Here is a 14832-nt window from a genome sequence, read left to right as displayed (position 1 = left end):
ACTGTGGCTCTTTCAATGATCGGTTAAAAAGTGCTTTGTGGACTGTTAGTCCTTTTCTTTTCTGAGTTTCTGAAGCGTGCATGTAATTCCCACAGACGTCGTACCCATTTAATTGTTTCAAAAGCAGCCGCGTCGCAAACTTTTGACCTGAGGTATATACTTCAAATATTTTTCCAGGCCAGCGTTGCTACACGTTTAAAAACAGAAAGGGCCATGAGAGAGCTGGACAGGGTGCCTTGCAACTCTTCTGATAACTGACATCAAATCAGTTGAACAATGCAATTTAACGTCTTATTTTATCTTCTTCTTCTTTTCCTTTCGGCTTGTCCCGTTAGGGGTCGCCACAGCGTGTCATCTTAGCTGAACGCATATTTGTTTGGCACAGTTTTACGCCGGATGCCCTTCCCGAGAGAGCTGCAATAGGTTTTGTCAGATACACAAATAGAATGTTTGCTTCTGACAAGCGGCACACACTCGATTGCGCTGTTGAAGTTGGCAGTGTACTTTGGGTGGGGTGGATTTTTGTGTTTGCTAATGTGTCCTTGTGCTACTTCTGCAAAGTATTGCTTATTAAGTGTTGCGTCCACAAGTAAAAATGTTTTTTTTTAATTGTCTTTACAGGCTGGGAGGGATGGCGTTTCTATTCATTTCAGCAGGGGAAATTTCATTTGCTATCATCGTAAACTGAGTTACAAGCTTGGTCACAAAATCAACTGAACTCATAAGTCAAGGCACCAGTGCAAATCCCGCCTGTGTCTGTTTTCCTTCATCATGGCTTCTACTATAAACCGAGAGAGGAACAGCCAAGCACGTGGCCTCAATGTCACTATATAAGGATTTCCATTTTTTTGTTCAAATCGGTTCAATTACTCCACTTCAGCATGTGGTAACCTCAAATAGATTTACTTACAAAAGGACAATCGACCACAGAGTGTTACTTTCATCTTTGATTTTTTTTTTTCCCCCTTAGTCATAATACAAGTGTTTAGTATTAGCTGCGTGACCTCAGGGTAGCTAACGCGGCCGATCACACGCTCCTGCTCCCAGCTGATAAAAAGCAAGCAAACAGGAGTGAGTGCAGCCTCTGTGTGTGTGTTTTCTGTCGTCACCGTTGTTGATGGCGTGGAACTGAGAACTTGCAGAGCACAGCCACGCGCCGACTGCTTTCACCATTCCGCTAAGACCGATGGTGCCATCTAGTGCAATAAATACTCTTCAGAAACACCACAAGTATGCAGTGTTTGCCCCGAAGCTGTTTACGTCCAAGCGGAAGTTAACACACCCTACCTTGTTGGAATTAGAGTGTAATTAAAAGTAATGGAGAGAGAGAAAACATGTAAGGGCGACGGGACGTTCACTGGGCGTCTCTGCTCGCTTACGAATCCGATCCTAAGGAGGCCTCTTTTGTAGATAAAAACAGCAAAATTGCAAAATAACACTGGAGGAAAAGATGGTTGTTTTTCTATCTTGCCTTTAACACAGAAGCCAAGAAAGTGGACTATGGACCTTTCCGACCTGTCAATCACTCGTACAATAATAGCCAATCAGATAGCCGCATTGTCTTAACCCCTGGCTTGACACGCCCCTCTCGCCGTATTGTCCCACGAGCAATGCCGGTTGTCAGTAGCGTGCGCTTGGAAAAGTTCATGTTACGAACAAAATGGTCCTCAGAAGCGCTTTGGGAATGTGCAATTCTGATGAGAGATATCCTGCTAGGTTACAAGGGGCCCGGTTGATTCATTTTCCAAAGCCTAAAACACAGTTGACGAAGTGTCTACAATGGATTAAGGCTTGGGGAAGACTGCACGTACAACTAAATGTGGACAATATCAACAAACACAAGGCTGTATGTTCGAAGGTAAGTGAGGGAGAAGTATGTCCTCTGAGTTTGATTGAATTATTATCAGTCCTTTATACATTGCAGGAGAACAACTTCCACTTTGTTAGCGTATGGCTGACCTGCTGAATGAAGTGTGTAATGTTTTATGCCGAAGAGTCGGGTTAGTGATACATAAATGCGCGATGTCATGCAAGAGAAATGTCTATTTGCTTATTTGTATCACATCGAACTTTTGCGACAGAGCACTGGGTTCCATTCCGAGCCAAGTCAAATGAATACACTCACTCACTTCTAAAGACTACAATGATATTACTCGTGATATTTCCAAGTAAAAAGTACTCACCCTGCTTTACATCTGCAGTACGATTCCATAAATTTATCCTGTTGGATTTAAATATGAAGTTTGTGAGGCGTCAACGTTTTTTGCATTGATCGCCAACATTTCGCTGTAAGTCTGACATTGCATCCTGCTCCGTCCAAAATCTTAATTCCGTGTACATATCCTTGCGTGAAATAGTTGAGACCTCTCTGTAGAACTCTCTTTGACAAGTCTGACACATTTGGCAAAAACCATACCCCAATGTTATCTGGAATGCGCGATAGAGAATCGACTTCAAACATGTTCTGTTCCATCGCCATTTTGGAAGCTTGTGGGACATGGCTAAGGGGGCGGAGCTTAAGATCGCCATCGGAACGGTCCATTGCCTTAACAGTGGGAACGGCAACAGTGCATCTCAAATAATTAGATCTGTATGTGAAAATAGTTGTCATATAGTAAAGATTGCTTTTAACGCAACAGAGCAGGAGAAGTGAAGTAATGAACTTTACATCCCTTTGTCAGAATTAAGGAATAGACTTCCATCCTTCCATCCATCTCTACCTCTGAAAGAACCAATTCTGGCCGCCTAATTCCATGTCGGGCAGTAATGTCAGAATTGTTAGAGGTGCCACCAACCCAAAATGGGAAAGATAAAGTCCACCAGGCCATTTTCCAGGTTTTGGGGTACAGTAGCAGCAAAACTCTTACAGAGAGAGGAGGCACCGATACAGAACGGGTCAGACTAGTTGACTTGGCATTTTTACTCTTTCTGAGATGGTACTACACAGATGCAACACTGCACCAGTACTGGAAGGATGAAGTCGACCCAATGATTTTCTGCTTTCAGAAGTTCTATCAGAATACCCGGCAAAAAAAACTCATGCAAATGAGGAGAGAACATACAAACTCCTTCAAGATTCAAACCCAAAAACTCTTGAGTGTGACGTACGGTCTGACCTTTGCCAGATCGCTGGTTCATGCCTCGTTCCCGCACTCTCGTATCCTGTTCCTGATCTCCCGTGGACCGACTTCTCCCTGCCCACTGACCTGCCTCCTATGCCTGACGTTCTTGTTACTGCTGCTCCCGCTGACTGCCTGCCTGATCCCCGACACTGGACCGAATAAACACTGATCCCGAACTGCCTCTACGTCTCCCGAGTCGTGCATTTGGGTCCGACCCCGTGTTCTAGTCGTGGCACTGTTCAAACTTGTCATGTTTTTTTAAAGTACTTTTTTAGAGTTTGATCTCAATCTTGGCTTCAATCTCTCGGTCTTGACTCGGTCTCGATTCCAAAAAGTCTTGGTCTTGCCTTTATCTTGAAGAGTTCTTGTCTCAGGCAAGTCTTGGTCTCAGATAGTGTACTTTTAAGGACAATACTACTTTGCAGTAACAAGTAGATCAAGGTGGTGTTTTTAGGGACAGTATGTTTGTAAATAACATTGCTCGCCCGAGGGATCCCGACTTTATTGACCGGACAAGGAAAGGGCTGAGGGGGGAAAAAGGCATTCATCAAATATTAAAGAGGTGGCCTCGGCGGAACTAGGGGATAATAATTGTTTAAGTGCTACTTTTGAGAGACCCACCCCCACCCCACCTCTCCACTCTGACTTTTTTAATAAACTTAGTCACGCAGTACTATCTAATCATATAAAGAGTAGCCACTGTTTTATTACAGCTGTAGCAGCTTTCAATATGAAGTATTTGTGTGAGGAAATTGACCTTAAAACATAACCTGTGTAGTCTTTTGGCAGTAGTAGAGGAGTAGTTACTGTCATATCTCTCGCTCTTCCCATCTGCCCTGGCCAGCCCGCCTGCAACCCGATCTCCTGTTTGTTGTATACTGTTTGGCGCGAGCCATAATGCTAAAATGTTGCCTGTTTTAAATCAATAACTGACTTCCTGCCAGACGCCTGGCCGGAGCGCTCGAGCGAAGGACTCGCGATAGCGAACGGGAGACGGCGACAAGGTCGCGGGGAAGCAACGTTCGGTAACCAGAGCTCAATAAATATTGTCATGGTTTGTGGAGAAATGAGGTGGTGCGCGCTTGCATTAGAATGAATTGAATAAACAAGTGAGCAATTTTTCTTTGCGCTTTCACATCATTCTATATACAATCATGTCTGAGAGGAGTACAAACACTGGAAGTGCACAAATACTTGCAAGTCCCGTTTGCAAAGTTCAGGGCTGCTTTTCGCTGCTTTATTACCCAATGAAAGGCGGGATATGGTTTGTTTCTAAAGCGCTGCCACTGGCTAATAATGATGGTTCATTTGTGGCTTGGCAGGTGTGCAGAAAGCATTGCAGTATGTTTACTCTATTTATCCATCCATCCATTATCCAAGCCAGTTATCCTCACAAGAGTCACGGGAGAGCCGGAGCCCAACCCAGCCAGGTTTGGGCGAAAGGCGGACTACACCCTGTACTGGTCGCCAGTCAGTTGCAGGGCAGATATCAACACCATTACTGAGCGGGAATCGATCACACACTGCCTGGACCAAAGTCAGGCGTGTGTACCACTACACCATCAGAGACTACTTTATTTATATTACACCGATTGGAAAGCAGTGAGAATTTAGAAGAAAAAAAAAACAACACAAATAAATAGTGAGGCGTCAAGAGTTGACAAAAGTTTTCCCACTCTACATATGGAGAAGTCAGATAAGAAAACAAAGACCACTGAAAGCAGAACCATTGAGAAAAAAGAACAGATCCTGAAAAATAAAAACAAATTTTTACTTCCCATTGCATACAATACGCATTTCAAAAACTTGGCATGCCCCCCCCAAAAAAAAATTTGTGTTGTTGTATATACTATCAAAACAATGTGGTCCTATGGATTTGCTAATGTTTGAACTTACACACACATATATATATAGATATATAGCCATCCATCCATTTTCTTAGCCGCTTATCCTCACAAGGGTCACGGGAGTGCTGGAGGCGATCCCAGCTCTCAATGGGCAGGAGGCAGTCTACACCCTGAATTGTATTTAATCTTTGTAAAAACAAAACAAGACAATGTCTTTGGGGAGAGGACTTCTTAAAAAAGTGGTGTGCCACCTAATTAGATCCCAGGACAACTGCAAAAAAAAAAAAAAAAAGCATCTATCGTCTGGAAGAATTTGTAAATTCTAGCTGATGAAAAAATATTTACATGCAAACCACTCATTTTAATAGTCCTCTCCAAAGATATTGGAACGGCAAGGTCAATTCCTTTATTTTTGTTGTATAATAAAGACATTTGGGTTTCAGACCCTTGTGAGGACAAGCGGCTTGGAAAATGGATATGGATAACAAAAGATGAATATCAAACAAAGGTTCAGAATTGACTTCAAACAAAAGAAGCTCTTTCCCGAGTTAACACATTTACATGTCCATCCATTCTCTTTGCCGCTTATCCTCACGAGGGCCGCGAGGGAGTGCTGGAGTCTATCCCAGCTGTCAACGGGCAGGAGGCGGGGTACACCCTGAACTGGTTGCCAGCCAATCACAGCATTTACATGTCAATACCATAAAATAAACCCGGAATTGTGATTTAATATAACAAGTGTCAAAGTTTAATTGTTGTATAAATACTGTATATATCATTTCTGCTTGATTTTTTTTGGGGGGGGTTGCAAAATCTATTTAAAATAAGTCAAAAGTTGTATTCATTATTCTTGCTTTTTGGTTTACATTTGATGAAAATGCAAATAAGCACCAGGTGGAATATAATAAACGTGTAAAACCAAAGTGCATGCCAGGTACCGTTGTTTTATAGAACAAATAAAGTTGACACGGGGAAAATCCTTACTTGACTGGTTGAACCTAACCTTATTTGCGTCCTCTGCTGTTATGCCAAACTGGAATGTCGCTTTCACACACCTTGTAAAACTGACGACATAACTCATGCGTGACATGAGAACAAACGTAAAACCTGGGTTTTTGATTCCTTTAAAGGTCCTTTACAATTACTGTAGATGGAAGGAGTTGAGTGTGTGTGTGTGTGTGTGTGTGTGTGTGTGTGGTGGGGGTGGGGGGGGAACGTACAAAATTATCATCTATATATTCATAATACCACATGGCTCAAGAATTGAATGCATATAACATTTTAACAAGCCTTAACACCTTCAACGGTACTGAAAATTCACAAACTCACATATGCTCAAAAACAACCACACGTGACTTATGTCGCTCTAATACACCAAATATGGCCACTAACAACATCCACCTGTAATGAATGACCGCACTATGTACAGTAATAACAGTGTCACTACCTTTTGCCTTTCAAATGTGCCACAAGATTGCCGCTTAAAAAAGAAGCCGAGGACATCAAGTCTGTTTAAGCGAAGGTGTAGTTTGCCCCCCTATAATGTTACACGGTGCTCAACTTCCGCCATCCTATAAATATTGCAAAATTGCGTAGTAATATGCAGCTGACGCATGACATAACATCGACGCTGTGTCATTAAGTTGTCATTTGAACGGAATTCATCTTTGGAGATAACAGCAAAGATAAGTGGTTAAAAAATATGTTTTAAAAAAATATTTGTAATGGAGAGAAACTCACCATCATGTTCCATGACTTGACCCAGGGAATATTATCAGCAGTGTGACTTGGTCCTCGCCTCTTTCCGACATAACGCACTCCTCCTGCATCCATCCCTCCCTCCTTCGCTCCTCCCACCTGCCTCCTTCCCTCTTCTCACTCCAGTAAAGAGCATTAAAACTTAATGCGCCTTTCCATCTCAGGTACTCATCCCCCCCCCACCCCACCCCCCGAACTCCTACCCCCAAGCCTGGCTCCCTATTGAGGCGAAGTCCCACCGTGACGCAATAACATGCAAATGAAGAAGAAGAAAAAAGGAGGAGGTGAAAAGGACAGCTGGAGGGGTGTTGTGTTATCCAGATATGATTTACGGCCACTTGTAATCAACGCAGTTACACAGTTCATAGTCAAAAAGTCAAAGTTCAGCTTCGATCCAGTCCTTTAACAACGAAGGCTGTGAAACAAGCAAGAAATGCCTGCTGGCCAGTTTCCTTTAACCACTCGCGTAAAGGTTACAACAGCAGGTGCACCCACAACCGGTAGCACCAGTGTCCTGTGACAAAAAACAGAAAACCAAGCCGCAATAGTAGCACAGTCAACATTTTTCAGAAGACACTTAAGGCAGTACATAACGTTGCATTCAACACACACAAAACATAGTCAGAAAGATCAAATATGTTATAGTTTCAATTTTAAAGACAGAATGGATACAATTATGTATCCATCCATCAATGTCCCTTGATCCTTGTATAGTGACACCTTTTACTATAATGTATTAATATCCATGCATCCAGCCAGCCAGCCATTTTCTTAGCCGCTTATCCTCACAAGGTTGCCAGCCAATCGCAGGACACATCGAGGCAAACACCCGCACTCACAATCACACCCAGAGGGAATTTAGAGTGTCCAATAATGTTGCATGTTTTTGGGATGTGGGAGGACAACGGAGGGCCCGGAGAAAACCCACGCAGGCTCGGGGAGGACATGCAAACTCCACACGGGCGGGTTCGGGATTGAACCCGGGTCCTCAGAACTGTGAGGCCAACGCTTTACCAGTTGATCCACCGTGCCGCCAATGTCTGAATAAAGCTAGAGAAAATAAAAAATAAGTAATGTTTTGCCTTTTCCTACAAATGTAAATCATAAATTCATTAAATAATTTCATATGATTTCATTTTTCCCCATGAAGTCTATTTTAATTTCTTGTCCAGCATAAAATGCATTTGTTGTTGTGAAGCAAAAAAAAATATACAAAAATATACTTAAATTAATTATTCTCTTCAGACTGACTTTGGATGATTTGCATTTTTTGTTAATATTATTATAACAGTAATAAAAAGATCACATTTAGGCTTTGAATTTTCTGATATCATTCATCCTTGACTTGTTTTGGATGTCATTTCAGTATTTTTCATTTGAAAATAATAATTTTTTAATGTCAAGTACCTGTTACGATGACCATTATTGTTCTCTATATTCGATTTCTCACACTGTGCGTTTATATGTGGGGATATCTGATGCTATGGTTATTACTTTTTGAAGTAGACTCATAAACATTGCATGAGGCTTCATATCTGTATTAAATAATGTCAAAATACTTTTTAACACAAGAATTACTCGCGTGCACAGTATTCTTCAAAAACAATACACATTATCAGGAGGGAAGGGTCTTAGATGAACCGTAATGACCGATAATATAATAGTGAGTCAACATCCAATATTGAGCATGGAGACTTTGAATGGGATGTATGTGTCGTGCTCCAAGGGTTTGATTTCTTTAATTTCCTGTTCTCAACAGAAGAGAACAGAATGAAGCAGGATGGAATAAAACATGCTGTACAAGCAGTCGCGCCAATGAAACTAAATGAGCCACTCTCGCGTGCTTTTTTTTAAAACTAGTAAGTTAGTTGGTGGGCGGCAACGGTGGATCAGCTGGAAAGCATTGGCCTCACAGTTCTGAGGTCCCAGGTTTGATCCCGCACCCGCCTGTGTGGAGTTTGCATGTTCTCCCCGTGTCTGCGCGGGTTTTCTCCCACACCCCAAAAAAAGGCAGGGTTAACCCATTCGTCGGCAGCGTCCCATTTTTGGGACATCATGATTTTGCACGCATTATAATCTTCAGTCTATCAAAATATTTAACTGTTTTAATCTAAAGCCATAATTTGGTATCGGGAAAGGATAACAAATCTGTCAAAGTTAGTACGGAGTTATTCCCCTTTCCTTCCTGACCCAACATGGCTGCCTCAAGTACACATGGAGCCTTTTCCAATCGAAGAAAGGGAGAAAGGTCAGTATGCAACCAAGTTTTTCTTCAAAATGCTAATCCATCAGTATTATTAATTCGCAAGTGTCGTTCTAGAATAAGAATTATTTAATAAACATATCTCTAGTATGCACCACTTCACAGAACTGATAACATTTCTGTTCCAGTTTTGGGACGCAGCCCGCGAGAGGGTACATCTTTTTCCCCCCTTTGTTTTATGCGTTAAACGAAAAGGAAGTGTTATTTCCTTGATTATGGCCTGTTTGGAGACTTTTATCTAAATAAGGCAAAAAATTGCCACCCTGCCAATGAATGGGTTAATTGGACACTCTGAATTGCCCCTAGGTGTGATTGTGAGTGCGGCTGTTTATCTCAATGTGCCCTGCGGTTGGCTGGCAACCAGTTCAGGCACGCCACGGCTAAGAGGATGGATGGATGGATGGATGGATGGATGGATGGATGGATGGATGGATGGATGAATGGATGGATGGATGGATGGAAGTAGTTAGTAGACTGGGAAGGCCAGACTTCACAGTAAGAACAAAACCTTGACTCATAGTGTCACCAAATTTGGTTGCAAATGGATTCTGGCTATTTGTAATCTTTTATTTTGTGAGCTATAAACTGCACGTTACATATCGTGTTTAGCTGGTAGTGCATACAAGCCTTTCAAGACAGTAAATGCGAATTCCAGAGTTCAGGTTTGTCTGAAAGTTGTACTTCCTGGTTGTAGTACATAACATCTATCTCACAATTGAGAGATTCTCGGGTTGGAATCCTGACCTCGACTGTACGAAGAGGAAATTTCCTCACCTCAGTTTTGAGGGGGTCTCCATTCAATTTAGTTATAGAGGCAGTTATAGATTTCTGCTATTTTGCTATTTGGGGAACACTTTACTGTACTGAAATCAGTTAACTTTACTGGGAGTTGGGTCGGTATCAAGCAGTTGAAGGTAGTATTTGGGGGCACTAATGTCGAAATCAGTCCTCAGTGGCCGAGTGTGAAGCGCCCGGGAAGAGAATCAGTTCCTCCAAATCAGAGAGCATGGTCCTCAGTCGGGAAAGGGTGGCGTTCTCTCTCCGGTTCGGGGATGAGATCCTGCCCCAAGTGGAAGACTTCAAGTATCTTGGGGTCTTGTTCACGAGTGAGAGAAGAATGGAGCGGGAGATCGGATCGGTGTGACGTCTGCAGTGATGCGGACTTTGTATCGGTCCGTTGTGGTCGCCTTTCGAAGCTCTCAATTTACCAGTCGATCTCCGTTCCCACCCCTCACCTATGGGCACGAGCTGTGGGTCGTGACCGAAAGAACAAGATCCCGGATACAAGTGGCCGAAATGAGTTTCCTCCGCAGGGTGTCCGGGCTCTCCCTTAGGGAAAGGGTAAGAAGCTCGGTCATCCGGAGGCGAGTCCGACTATATCTAGTCACACCAACTCGGGCTCCTTCCCTGCCTAAGAGGTGACATTCCATGTCCTTCGAGCTAGTTTCTGGAGCCGGGGATCGGATCCCTAAGTTCCCACCTAGCTCACATTGCACCCGACCCCCTATAGTCCCTCTCACAGGTGGTAAGCCCACGGGAAGGGGGATATGTCTCTCGGCTGGCCTGGGAACGCCTTGGGATCCTTCCGGAAGAGCTAGACGAAGTGACTGGGGAAAGGGAAGTCTGGGTATCCCTGCTGAAGCTACTTCCCCCGCGACCCGACCCAGAAAAGCCGTAGAAAATGGATGGATGGATGGATGGATGGATGGATGGATGGATGGATGGATTGAGGGCCATTCCATTTTGACTAATTTACCGAACGGCGTGTTTCTCCACCCATGAATTGCCACTTTCAAGCCACATTCGGACTACAGTACATCGTCTGAAACACAAGTCGTGTCAAAGCTCAAAGCTAAGCAGAGCTGCATTGAGTTTTGTTAGCTGTACAGATTAGCCTTATTTTACATTATTACCTTCTGATAAGCGGCACATAATTAATTGTTGCTGTGATATTGGTGTTTAGTGATATATGTCCATGCGCCACATACCTACGGTGGAGTTCATGAAGAGCTGCCATCATGAGTGAAATGTTCAACCCTCTAATGGTCACGAATATTCAAGCTGTACCGGCCACAAACACCGATTAAGCAGTTCCCCACGCCCACCCGCGCCACCGCAAATATCGAAGCTCGGTTTGATCGTTGTTTTTGTGGGTTTTCAAAGGATCGGGCACGCATTTCAGTCGGGGGCAAGGTCTCCTCTGTCCCCGATCAAAAAGAACGCATCGAGCAAGTGCTTATTGTAAACTCAAAAGCCGTCTAATCTCAGCTATTTCGAGGAGCGGGCAGACATTTCCCTCCTCTTCCATTTCTTCAGCCTTTTTCCATCTGCTCTCTCCTCCTCCTTAATCACACTATTCTCACATCTAATTTGGCCCACTCTCCTATTTTTTTCTTTTACAGCGTCAAGTCACATTTAACCCCCCACCCCACATTTTTCACCCATTTTGTATTTTGGTACATATCCCGTCTCTCCTTCCCAAACTGTTCCCTCTGACTGTATTATTAGAAGAGAGTGATACTGCATTGGGAGTCACTGATGGTGTAGTGCAGGGGTGTCAAACTCATTTTTGTCGCGAGCCACATTGGAGTTCCGGTTTCTCTCAGAGGGCCGTCATGACTGTGAAACCATAAAAATCGTTCATCGCCTCATCATATATATCATACATGTGAAATTTATGAACTAGTTTCAGAAGTCAGAAATCAAGACAAACGGGTTTTTCCAACTTTCATCCATGTTTGCTCACACAAAAATGCTTGTCTCAGTTATGATACAATGTATGAAAATTTGAAATTTTTGCTTAGATCTTCATAAGGATCATGGAAGTTGAGACTGATGATGCGCCTTCGCAGGCCACATAAAATCATGTGGTGGGCCAGATCTGGCCTCCGGGCCTTGAGGTGGACACCTGTGGTGTAGTGGTACACACGCCTGACTTTGGTTCGGACAGCGTGGGATCGATTCCCGCTCAGTGATGGTGTCGATATCTGCCCTGCGACTGACTGCCAACCAGTTCAGGGTGCAGTCCGCCTTTCGCCCGAAGCTCGCTGGGATAGGTTCTGGCTATTTCATGACCCTCATGAGGATAAGCGGCTTGGATAATACTGTATTGTGGGCGGTACGGTGGAACAGCTGGTAAAGTGTTGGCCTCACAGTTTTGAGGTCCCGGGTTCAATCCCCGACCCACCTCGGTGGAGTTTGCATGTTCTCCCTGGGCCTGCGTGGGTTTTCTCCAGGCACTCCGGTTTCCTCCCACATCCCCAAAACATAAAATTGCCCCTAAGGTGTTTATTGTGAGTGCGACCGTTGTCTGTCTCCGGGTGCCCTGCGATTGGCTGGCAACCAGTTCAGGGTGTCCCCCGCCTCCTGCCCGTTGACAGCTGGGAGAGGCTCCAGCACTCCCTGTGACCCTCGTGAGGATAAGAGGCAAAAGAAAGTGGTTGGATGGACACTGTATTGTGACCACTTGGAGGACATTATGAAGAACTCTTGAGGATCTTTCCATCCATTCATTTTCAACAGAGCTCATTAGGGTCTGTATATATATATATATATATATATATATAATTAGTGTTTTTTTTTCCTATTATCATCATCATTTTTTTAAGACAGGAAAATGTGACCCGGGCAAAGAAAACTGCATTGGTTATGTCAAACATGACAAATACCCACGAGGGATTGAGGTTCAAACGTAAAAGGCAGCTGGGAGGAAACACAGCAACCGTTGTGGTTGCGAAAGTGGGACAGAGTGACATTTAAGAGAGACAACCAAACACGCAGAATCGATGCCGACCCAACTCATAAAGCGATTCAACATTTAAGGTCAGATATAATTTGGCAGCTAGGTGGTGATTATAAGTAAATGCCATTAGAAATTAATGTTCAAAAACAAACTGTTAGCAAATGTTACCTTTTAAGGATCAATTGTGGCAACCTGGTAAGTGAATTGTGATAAGACAACGAAACATCTGAATTTGATTCACCGCATAGTTGTGCGAATGTGCAAATGCATTAATTGACTCGTTTCCTCCGCTCCTTCATTCGCTTGGTTGTCATGGAAATGAAATCTGTAAGTGCCATTCGCTCTGCACTAAATGGATTCCAGTGTCCGGTTGCATGGCTCAAGATGAACTTTCAAATGAGCTATTTTCAGCAAGACGGGAAATAGCATCGATAAAGAGTGCTGTAATTATTGAGCCTTGGTGTATTTTGACTGAAGCATGTCATAAATGTTATTAAGACACCTGGAAAGCGTTTGAAATATTTTTTTAAAAAATGTATTGTCGCCTGACTTGACTTAAATTATTTTTGTTCATTTTCTTTTTCATGGTTAATGTGTTTTTTTTTAAACTTGTGTGGCAGTTAAGAATGTTTCAAAATGTTCACTTACAAACGTTGCATCGATAGATAGATAGATAGATAGATAGATGATAGATAGAAGATAGATAGATAGATAGATAGATAGATAGATAGATAGATAGATAGATAGATAGATGATAGATAGATAATAGATAGATAGATATAATAGATAGATAGATAGATAGATAGATAGATAGATAGATAGATAGATAGATAGATAGATAGATGATAGATAGATAGATAGATAGATAGATAGATAGATAGATATCGATAGATAGATAGATATCGATAGATGATATAGATATTCATTCCTTATGTGCTCTGGAGTGTGCATTCCTACCTGTGTGAGCTCCTCTGAGCCTCAACAGGATCCTCGCGGCAAAGCCCGAAGTATCGCTGTGGGAGCGGTACCTGGGCTCGGGTCGCAGGGCACGGAAGGCCTTCAGCTCCATGAGTGTGTCCCCTTCATCCTTCTCCATGGTGGCTTGAATACCCCCCTCCAAAAAAAAAAAAAAAAAAAACACTTCAAAAGGAGCAACACGAAAGCTTAAACGCCTACACCGCCTTTCCTGCTCAGCTTGTTCAAACTTGACTGGCGTGCATGTGCATTCGCGTGTGTGGGTATGCGTGTCTTCCTGTTTTGGTTCACACCTTCTAAACCAGACGGGTCGTCTTGAAATGCGATTGCTAAGTGGAAACCTCTTCTTTCAACATTTTTAAAATTCAATGAAACCTGCACGTGATTCAACAGAATACGCCTTTGGAAGCATGATGATGGAGTTTTTGGATGTATGTTAAGGTGGACATTATATTATTAAAGTCATAAATATATATATATTTAAGTTGTTTATTATTGTCTATAGATTATTAGTTAAAGCACAAGCAGTCAAGCCAAATGTTGACATCTGTGCCTAAAACATTAGCGGTGCAGCCCAAAAAAATCACCACACCACTGACCAAAAGATATACAGAATTTTTGACAGCTGTAACTATGTACGATACCCAATTATTTATATTAGAATCTGTACTTAATTTCTCACTTTGTAGGCTTTTTCAAATGTGCAATAAAAGTAATATGTTAATACACTGTGTATTACAAGTGTATTATAACTCACCATTGTATCATTTTATCGTCAGCCTAATAGCAAAATCATTTCTTACCTTTTGTGAAAATGTTAATGAAAAATACCAATATTTTGGCTAGAAATTGTGAAACATTCAAATATGATCTGGACAACGACGCTATTAGGCTGACAGCATATCAGGTCAATATTTTACTTCCCAATTTGTACTACCGGGATACAGTGGTACCTTGGTTTTTGAACGTCTTGGTTTCCGTACAAATCGGTTTTCAAGCGAAAATTTTTATTTTTTTTTTTTTTGCAAAACTGTAGTTTTGCATTTTTTCTTTTATTCCATTTACCCTACCTCTAGTTGCAGGTTATTTTTTTTGTTTTTACATGTTACGTACTTTCTGTGCAAC

At 42.5% G+C, this 14832-nt stretch overlaps 1 protein-coding gene across 3 annotated transcripts in view; it reads right to left on the bottom strand.

Annotated features, from left to right (window-relative positions):
• phactr2 (phosphatase and actin regulator 2) overlaps nt 1-13846 on the bottom strand; it is a 36329-nt gene extending 22483 nt beyond the window's left edge. For all 3 annotated transcript variants that reach the window (XR_009797314.1, XM_061836191.1, XM_061836192.1), the window contains exon 1: nt 13690-13846. The gene's annotated coding sequence lies outside the window, so the exon portion shown is untranslated. The remainder of the gene's footprint in view (nt 1-13689) is intronic.
• Between the last annotated feature and the right edge of the window lie 986 nt (nt 13847-14832).

The sequence above is a fragment of the Syngnathoides biaculeatus genome, chromosome 12 (assembly GCF_019802595.1).
Source record: "Syngnathoides biaculeatus isolate LvHL_M chromosome 12, ASM1980259v1, whole genome shotgun sequence".
NCBI lineage: Eukaryota > Metazoa > Chordata > Actinopteri > Syngnathiformes > Syngnathidae > Syngnathoides > Syngnathoides biaculeatus.
Note: the sequence above shows the minus strand (reverse complement) of the source record. Positions and strands in the feature narration are given on the sequence as shown.